Below are 10,687 nucleotides of genomic sequence, written 5' to 3' on the forward strand. Positions count from 1 at the left end.
CTATGCTGGAGAATCTCTAGGGTGTCTCATACAATCGTCATTTCTATGATCTTTTTTATGATGCCAAGTCATAAAATCAGATGTTTTTGATGACATAAATAATCATTGTAATCTTGGTATTAAAGGAAAATGGCGCAACACTTTAGCTTCACTCCTATTTAGATAAATAAAATGGTGTTATTCTAATCTACATGTGAATTAAAAGAATATTATATATATATATATAAATATAGTATATATTGAATGGCGTACCTTGGTGTGGAGCAAACTTCACATTCTGTGTCATTTGCATGTCCCTTTCTATACAACATGCAATCATTACGACATGCATCAATTTTTTCATAATCAAGTCCTAGCTCGTTGATTATCTTTTTTGTCTCGTAAGAAGAATTGGGTAATGTTTCACCTTTTGATAATGCTCTTTTAAATAATTAACTCAAGTACCTTTTCAAATGATTTGTCACTCCATCCACTTATGCACTTAATATGAAATAATTGAATAACAAATGAGAGCTTTGTAAAACTCGTACAACCTGGGTAAAATTCTGTCTCTCCATCTTTAATCAAATTGTAAAATTCTTTTGCTTTTGTATTTGGCTCATCACTTTGACTATGAAGATCTTCACCAATATTATGTGTAAATGCATCATGTATAACTCCATCAATATCAATGTTATAATTTGACTCATGAGTATCCATAGGAGTACTCTCAGTATTTTGTGTAGCATGCAAAGAAGTTTCTCCATGTAATACCCATTTAGTATAACCCTCCACAAATCCATTACATATGAGATGTTCATAAGCAATTGCACGATTGACAGGTGAAATTAGGCCACACTTTACACAAGGACATACAATTTTGTTTTCATGACTTGCATTTTTAAATGCAAAATCAAGAAAAAAATTAACTCCTTCTTGATATGAATCACTTATTAATCTAGAATGATGCATCCAACTCTTGTCCATAACTGTTTTAAAAAAATATATCAAATTAATACATTAGAAAGAAAATATTATTTTTATTAAACACTTATCAAAAAAAATTGTTATGCAGAAATAATGTGACTCAATTATGAACAAACTGATTGATATAAATCCTACTCTATACACAAATTAATATATATTAAATTTGGACTAAATTGATCAATTAATCAAGTAAAATACATTCTTTATTAAGAAAAAAGCAAAGTACATATTTTAAAAAAAGTTTAGAACAAATTATATATCATGATTAATTTATAAAGTACCAAAATATAAAAGCAAATAAAAAAATAGTGGCTTAAGTATACACCGAAAGTTGCATTGAAGCAGTGTGTTGCACGCGTGATATTTTATTTTATACGTATGTAAAGTAAGACTGTTTGAACATTGCTTTCTATATTGTAAATTATTTCGAATTTCTTAAAATTTTGTAGGATATCTTAAATACCTATATCGTATATAAATATGAAAAAAAAAAGACTAAATTTTTTTTTTCTGAATGCCGAAACAAGTAGAGAATATATCAGTACATTCCTTTTAGGGGTACATTATAGAATTACCCTAGACTTTTATTGTGTTTTAAAAAAAAAAAAAGAGTATACACTTTTATAAGTGCAACGTGTGTGGTTGCATGAACACCACATTAATTAAATATTAATTGAAAAGAATCAAAATGTTATAAAATAATACAAATACAAGAGTGAGATATTAAGAAACTAAGAAAAAGGGAAACTAAGGAAAAGACGAATGTTGATTACAATTAATGACAATAAATAAAAGATTTGGACATCCACATAATTAATAATATTTATAACACTCCCCCTTGGATGTCCATAATAGCTGCCTTATTAAAAATCTTGCTGAAAACTTGGTCAAAGGAAAAAGAGTATAGTGTAAACTAACTCCCTCCCCCTCATTTAGGCATTTGTGGAGATCTTCTAATCGACGAATTTCGATCTTGTCTGCCGTCTTCTCAAATGTTGATGTTGGTAATAACTTTGTGAATAAGTTTGTAAGATTGACACTTGATTGAATATGTTGAACACCAATATGCATTTTCTTGAAGCGTATAAAGAAGAATTTCGTGAAATGTGTTCTAACTCTATCTCCTTCAATGTACCTCCTTTTAGTTGAACGATGCAAGCAGTATTATCCATAGAGAATTGCTTGGGTTGATACTTCTTTATTGAGTGCAATCCATATGTTTCCCGAATATGCTATGTCAATGATCTCACTCACACACATTCTCTACTTGCTTCATAAAATGCAAGTATGTTAAGATGATTTATAGTTTTCTCGTTAAAAACCTTGCCAGAAAAACCCAGTGGGACAAAATCTGAGCTAAGGAAAAAAGAGTACAATATATATTTCATATTCATAACTATTTGCAAGTTGCCTCGTTAAAAACCTTGCCGGGGAAAACCCGGTGGGACAAAACACGAACTAAGGGAAAAAGAGTGCAACATAAATATGTCTCCCCCTCATGCACATATGATCCATAATTCTTTTGGTGATAATAGATCTCATAAGATTATTGTTATCACTTTTAAAATATCACCATATACAATCTTTGATCATATATTTTCTATAACTCTTCCAGAGTATGTATAGATTTCTAAATTATAGATGAGGGGTTCGTGGAACATTAGTCTTTATCCAACTAATTGTATCATTCATGTGTGTATACAACTTTGTTCATACTAAAATTTAAAATTTCAAGTAGATATGAACATAACACATTAATGGTACTACAAATTTTCATTTGTGACAATGATGGTACTCCAAGACCATATATTTGTTCCATCTTGTTGTATGATCTTAATTTCCATATCAAATGATCATATATCTATAATTCTTGATACATATGAAGTACTTCAGGACTTCAATACTAATGAACAAACTTTATACATTAATATTTCTCGAAATACAAAAGAAATAAAAGTTTGTTCTTCAATTAATCAAAAACTCTTCAAGAGTCTATCACAACGTATAATTTACGTATTTATATTGCATAGACAACCATACGTATTTTTCAAACAATAATTTACTTACATGTCTTTATTTCATACAAAGATCTTTGTCATATAGTGCGCGCGACTTTGAATTTATATCACTTAAGACATGTATTAAATTCTTCTAGAATTTTTAGATAAGGCTTATTTCAAATTCTCACTACATTAGGAGCTCCAAATAAATAACCTTTTGTTGCAACATTTATGTGACGCTTATAAATCCTCATAAAATATATTCCAGGCTATAATCAAATCATGATTATATTTTCTCAATATTTAAGCCTTACTTCAATCAATCTCATGTCTATGCAAACTTTGTACAACAATTCATTATGTACAAATACATATATGCAAATTTCTCATTAGAAATATTTATTTGCACACCCTACAGGTCTTACTTCACTTTATGTGAGTAAATTTGCCTGGATTGCGTCATAATATTTTGGCCAAAAATCAAAATGTAAGTTGATGATTCTCGACAAATCTAATACCATGATCCTTGCTATCTCATGTTAGTTTATTGCATATGCAAACATTCAATATTTATTGTCGACAAAAATTTCAATAAATGATAATTTCCTCCCTTATTGACATAACTTATAGAGATCTCTTTAAATTACATATTTTTCAAATATGTTTATCATTTATAGGTACCTATATAGAATCACTTCAGGGATTCAATTATGATCAAATGTGTTATGTCTAACTTCTTTTGGGAGTCTCTTCAAGTACCGTTTTCATCACGGTTATCATTTTAATACTTTATAACATTAAGGTATCTCCATGAGTACCTCTAGATTTAACAACTTCAGGGCAAATCAAATGAACATTTATTAATAATTTCTACATTGTTCATTTACGCTTCAGGCGTTTTCAACTCATTCTATCTCAACTTTGAGTAATATTGATTTGCAGTTGGTATATATCATTTTGAACTATATTGTTCTTATATACTTTGTGCAAGGATCATTTTTCAAAAATTATCATCATCCCAACTGCTTCTCCCCCCCTGATCGAGAGAATTTTTAAAAATTGTGATATCTAATAATATTAATATACCTGTAGGGATTTCAGTATATCACAATGAATCAATATTTGTTTAAACTCATATATACTATATGACATTGAACTTTAGGTTCAATGAACTTCAGTTTCAAGTTCAATCCTTATGAACTTAATTCATTTCTAAGAATGAGTCATACGTGTATAATTAGAAATACATAAATTTACACATTTTGTAAATGCATGATTATATAATCTTATCACATCGATAAGAAACTATGCAATAAAAATCTAACAATGGCTCAAGATTGTTAAGAAAATATAATTTAAATATTTTCTATGTGCAAATATATGCACATTCTTCTTTTGAGCCTTATAAATAACAATGAGAAGAATCTTTTGGTTCTTCAACAAAATTTAGTCAAATTCTTTGACAATTTATTGCATATGATTGATCATGTCAAAATAATTCAATTCATGAACTTCAGGTTCACTATAATTTGTATTTCAATGAAACTTTCAAAATGTAATGTAAATTCATTACAACATAATCATTACAAGTTTCATTTTTATATACACGAATAATATAATTATATTATTCTCCAAAACATATACACTCTTCAGGAGTCACTATTATGTTTATCAAACTTTATATTTCTTCAGGAATCACTATCATCAATTCAATGATGTGTATAATATAAAATGTACATGACAACTTCATCATGTTGTTATAATGATCAAATAGATATAACCATAATATATCATTCATGTTTCCTGGTATCTTTTTAACAAGTCGTCTAATTTATTAATAGACTATTCATCAGTCTAATTATCATGACTTGATATATTATATATTTAAATGTACAACCAGTACATATAATAAGTTATTTCTTATCACTTTTATAACTAGATAAAAGTTATACATCTAGGTACATACAAATATATTTTACTACTCCAAGTAGCAATTGTATGTAAGACTTCTTCAGGAAGCTTTTCAAATAATCATTTTGTGATTCTTTATCACTTTGATCATATTGGATCACTAACAAATGTTAGTAAGTTATATATCCACTTTTGGGAATATGCAAACTGAATTATATGGTAACTATATATTTACATATCATGTACCAACAATAGTTTGAAACTATTGATTTCAAAAAATAATAAAATATGTATATATTAATTTGCTTCTGGCATTACCATATATGTGAAATCTATATTCTTTGAAATAGAATTTCATGCCTATTTATTCTCTTTAGGTAATGATATTTAAATATTCTAAATGTACAATAAGTTTGTACAATTCACATTCTATTAAATAATCAAGTATACTTTTATCTTGATTATAAGTGTGTCCGTACTACAGGTACGCGACCACTATTATTCAATTCCACACATGATATATAGATTTCATGCACTTTGATTGTGTGTGGTATCTCATCTTTTGGTTGTTTCCACTTTTTTCTGGAAATATTTGAGTAGTAAATAATGTCATTGATTATTTAAAATCATTACATTCACTTCGGGGAATGACGTTGAACAAGTAGAACATTATTATAAATTTCTTAAAAATTTATTACTTGTTCATCCATAAAAATATAAGAAATTATTCAACAATTTCTTTTACGATATTTTCAAAGAATATATGAATGAAATTTCTGCATAGTCTCCAAGATGTATGCAAAATTTAATCTTTAATATATGTCAGATTCAATAATTTCTAACATTGCAAGTAATAACAATGTATAATAACATGACTAATACGAGGAATCTTTAAAAGTAATTGACTTCAATTCGTATCATTCTCTGCAGGGAATGATGAACAATAAATACATGCCTCATGTATTAAAATAACATTAGTCATACTCATTGTTATTCTTATACTTTGATGTTTCAATGCAATTTTCTTAACATTCTTTTTGGGTATTCAAAACCCACTATAAAATTACATCAATAATAATCATTTTCAATGATTCTTTAGTTGTATTCACATAAATACAATCATTTTTTTTTCTTCGATAAATATAAAACATTTATTTCAGGAAATGTTTGTCAAAATCTATATCGATATTAGATTACTTTTCATTGTCCTCAAAGAATACAAGAACATATATATAAATATGTATTCATCTCTTTCATTATATATCCATCAACTATATAATGAATATTACGTTTGCATAATCTTCAGGATATATGCAAGATTTTATTGAGGACGCATAATTATCAGGATATATGCAATATTTTATCGAGGATGCATAATCTTCAGGATATATGCAATATTTTATCGATGATGCATAATCTTCAAGATATATGCAATATTTTATCGATGATGCATAATCTTTAGGATATATGCAATATTTTATCGATAATACATAATCTTTTGGATATATGTATAATTTATATAGATTTTCTCTATCATATCATAGGCACACATATATTGTAAATATTATGAATGATAAGAACATAATATATATATATATATGAAATCAATAATAAATATATAAAAACATATACATACATTTATAATATATAGATATATAGATAAAAAGAAAAAAGAAACCAAATGATTCTTGAAATTGTTTCAGTCAGATGAGTATATATATAAATATATATTTAGTGTATCGTGACTTTGAAACAATTCAAGAACTTTAACAAAATACTTACATTGGGTCTTAGGCAGAGATTCATGCTTGAAGCTTGGGCAGAGACTCGTGCTGATAACGTGTTATAAAATAATATAAAATAATATAAAGTAGATGAGAAGAAAGAAGAAGAAGATGAAGAGAGAAAGAGAAAGTGAATGAGAATTTCTGAGTTATTTATTCCAATGGGGTGAACTCCTATTTATACAAATACAAGAGTGAGATATTAAGAAACTAAGAAAAAGGGAAACTAAGGAAAAGACGAATGTTGATTACAATTAATGACAATAAATAAAAGATTTGGACATCCACATAATTAATAATATTTATAACACAAAAGAAATAATTCAATATATAGTTATGCTAATAATAATATGTGAAAGTCATGTTTTTCAAAAAAAAAAAAAAAAAAAAAAAACGAAAGCCTTATACTTTTTTTACCTAAATAAAAGTCTTAAAATTTTCTATATAAAAAAAAAGAGAAACTTACAAAAATACTGGAATTTGGGTTAATTTTTACAAAAATACTGTCACACGGAAATTTTTTCAAAAATACTGTGTTTTTATAAAACACCAGTAAAACACAAAGCAGAACAACTCAAAACAACAGTAGAACACTAGTAAAACACCAGTAGAACACCAGTGTAAACTTAACACAGTATACTGCAGTATGAAACTTATAAAAAAATACAGTAAAAAAGTAAAAAATTCTGCCTGACAGTATTTTAGTAAAAAAATAACAAAAGTTAGTATACTATGTAAATTTCCCAAAAAAAAGTCTTAAAATTTATTCCAAAGATTTTTTCAAAATGCAACGTGTATGGCTAAGGAAACACCACACATTAACTCAATATTAATTGAAAAGAATATATTAATACTAAATAATATATATGAATGCTTTATACCTTTTTCCTAAGCTGATAAAAACCCTAAATATTTGTTGGAGAGATGAAAAGTCCCAAATTAATTTGTTTCAGATCTAGAAAGAAAACTTTAGAGAACAAACCAAAACTCAAAAAAACAAGGCAATACAAACACACCATTTATATCATTAATATGGAGCTCACCTCAGAGAGAAGCTCTGTTGCTGCACTATCAAAGGATCAATTTATATCATCAATGGAGCTTTCAAGTCACATAAGTCGAGTGGTAACCTTCTATACTTTCAATCGTATATTCTCTATATCTCAATTCTAACAATTTTATTTTCTTTTAAAGTTCTTTTTTGAGTATACACTGCATTGGGGGAGCTTTCCTTCACACTCAAGATCTCTGGTTGTACTGATAAATAGGTGAGTCTCTTTTTCTTTATACTTTTCCCTTCTCACTTATTTTTTTTATCAAATTCTGTTGAGTAGTTAGAAGCTAATATGTTGCAATTGATATTATGAATATATATATATATGTAAACAATAATTTTTTTAAAAAAAGATCGTTCTATTATCCGAAAAATACGATTAACAATTTTATGTATTTAAATATTATATATAAATATGGTTTTAATTCTTTACATAATAATTTTATTTAAATAATAATTGATAAAGTTTGTTTAGAAAAAATCTTATTACTATTATGTTTTTTAACCAAAAAAAAAATCACATTTCACTTATATATATAAAAGAGCGCGGATTTTTCACTTTTTTTTTTTCTGAAAAGAGCGCGTAATGGAAAATGGTGGTTACCACTTACCATAAATATACCCTTTTCCATCTATACTTTCACTGCCCACTTACTTTTTCATTCTATTACAGAGGAAATGGTTGATGAACATACGCTAACAGGTGTGTCTTATAAAATTTTATTTTGATATTATTTCTTCTATTCTATTTAGGAGTGAATTTATATATGATCAACTACATAGAATCATAAGAATACTTTCTTGTCTTTTTTAATTTGATATAAGAGATGACATGCTGAATTAATCATAGCTTTCTTCTAGCTTCCTATATATACCATTTCAGCACTACAACTTGTAGGCTGAAATCAATTCAAATCAAGTTACATTTGCTACATTTCTATGTCAGTTAGAATCAGAAATGTACAAACCATTCACAAATAGCTTTGCTCAAAATATTTTCCATCTTCACAAATAAAATCTCATTTAAATATTTAAATAGGTATATATTATTGATCACAGAAATATTTTGATTGTCTTTAGACATATACGAAAACACTCAATCATCCTTTTCATAGACACACAAGATCATAGTCTCTCCTATTTTTTCACCTTTTCACACAAAAAGGTGAGGGCAGGGGAGAGAAAAAGTTATTTTCATATCATCTCCTTTCAATTTATCATTTATTATATTTGCTTAAGAAGAGTTGTAGAAGAGAAGCATATAGGAGAACTATTATTGTGGAGAACCCAAGTTTTATAATTTCTTTAAGTTTTAATTTAAGGTGTGAATGACTTTTCTATTTGTCAAAGTTTGTATATAGAGAGACAGAGTGAGAGAAAGGTTCGAGTTGTGGTGTTTTTTTGATTATATAGTTTGTTTCTTAGTTGCTCTTTTTATATATGTGTGGCTATGAGTTACTATTTTCTATGCCAAAAATATCATGTCCTCTAAATATGATTTTAGAATGAAGCAAATTATATAAGTTACTAAATAGTTAATTTTTTATTCAAAATCTGAACCGTTATGGATCCATACATGCGATATAGATTGGCAACACAAGATTGTAGTGAGTCCTTTACAGATATATTGACGAATGACAATAGTGAGAAGAAAACTCGAGGTCCTACACAAATGCGTGAAATCTAGGGAAACCGTGATGGTGGGAAGATAAAAATCACATGTAATGATTTAGGACAGCCCTGAAAAACCGTGTTTTTGCAAATGTCAGTTGTATATATATAAGAAAATATAAAAACTGAAAGCGCTTGCAGAAGCAGAAAATAATTCTGCTACAGCAAAACGGAACAAGCAGAATATAAAATATTTGCAGAAAAATAAATAACTTGACACAAGAGATTTATACGTGGTATCAGTGTTCTCACGAACACTCCTAGTCCACGGGGCCACGCCCAGAGAATGAAATCAATTAATAAAGTTTCAAAATTACAAAGACAATTGACTTAAACAAGTTTAGACTCCCTCTAAAGAATTGCCGCAATCCTTTGTAATCCACTTTATGAATCTGACTTCTTGAAACACCTTCAAGCCCGAACTCCCTTCATCTTTGAAGTATGAGTGCTTACTTCTTCCCAAAGTAAGGCTTCAACAAGTCTTCTCCCGAAGACCAAGTGCTTACTTCCTCCCGAAGTAAGGCTTTATCAAGTCTTCTTCCGAAGACCAATCTCTTGTTCAGTCAAGTAGTTCTTCACAACCTCTAGGATAGAGTAAGAACAAAAATAGAACAACTAGAACCTAGATGAACAACTAGGCTCTCACAAAACAAAAAAACACTCTCTTCTCTCAAAAGATAAATGTAGAAAATGAATAATGGAAGAGGTAATTCGAATGGTTGCTCTCTAGGCTCTATTTATAGAACATAGAAACCAAAGAGGCAACCACAAGTTCGAATTAGCAGCTGTACAAAAAGTTTCCAAACGAAACACGATCTGCTACATCAGATTCGGATGCTGACGCAGCAGATCTGACCAGAAACGGGAAACTTACTAAAATCGGGTCCAATCTTCTATCAAAGCTTGATTCCTGCCAAAAACAGATTAGATATTCTGATTGTATCAAGATACAATCGAAATTAATAAGGAAAAGGAAATAATCAAAGTTTTCCTAAAAAAGACAACTTTCCAAAAGAGAATACCTTCTCTTTTGAGAAGTTTTTCAACAAAGGAAAGTTCAGCTGAAAGTGCAACTTTCCAAACAAGGAAAAGAGAAGCTAAGAGTCGAATTTATAAGGTAAGGATCCGAAAATAAAAGCTCAACAATCTTACCATAAATGGAAAAATTATTTTGTCAACTAACTTGCCAAAAAAGGACTTTACAATCTCCCCCTTTGGCACTTTAGATTAACAAAATAATTTTTAACATAAAGTACATGCATGGCAAAGTTAGCAAGAGCAAAAGATACTACTCCCCATGA

At 28.2% G+C, this 10,687-nt stretch overlaps 1 long non-coding RNA gene across 1 annotated transcript; it reads left to right on the forward strand.

Moving 5' to 3' along the window:
• The first annotated feature begins 7,671 nt into the window (after window positions 1–7,671).
• LOC115698979 (uncharacterized) lies at window positions 7,672–7,929 on the forward strand. Its single transcript, XR_009687215.1, has 2 exons — window positions 7,672–7,786; window positions 7,856–7,929. It is a non-coding gene; the product is annotated as an uncharacterized LOC115698979 (long non-coding RNA).
• The last annotated feature ends 2,758 nt before the right edge of the window (window positions 7,930–10,687 follow it).

This window comes from Cannabis sativa, chromosome 4 (assembly GCF_029168945.1).
Source record: "Cannabis sativa cultivar Pink pepper isolate KNU-18-1 chromosome 4, ASM2916894v1, whole genome shotgun sequence".
NCBI lineage: Eukaryota > Viridiplantae > Streptophyta > Magnoliopsida > Rosales > Cannabaceae > Cannabis > Cannabis sativa.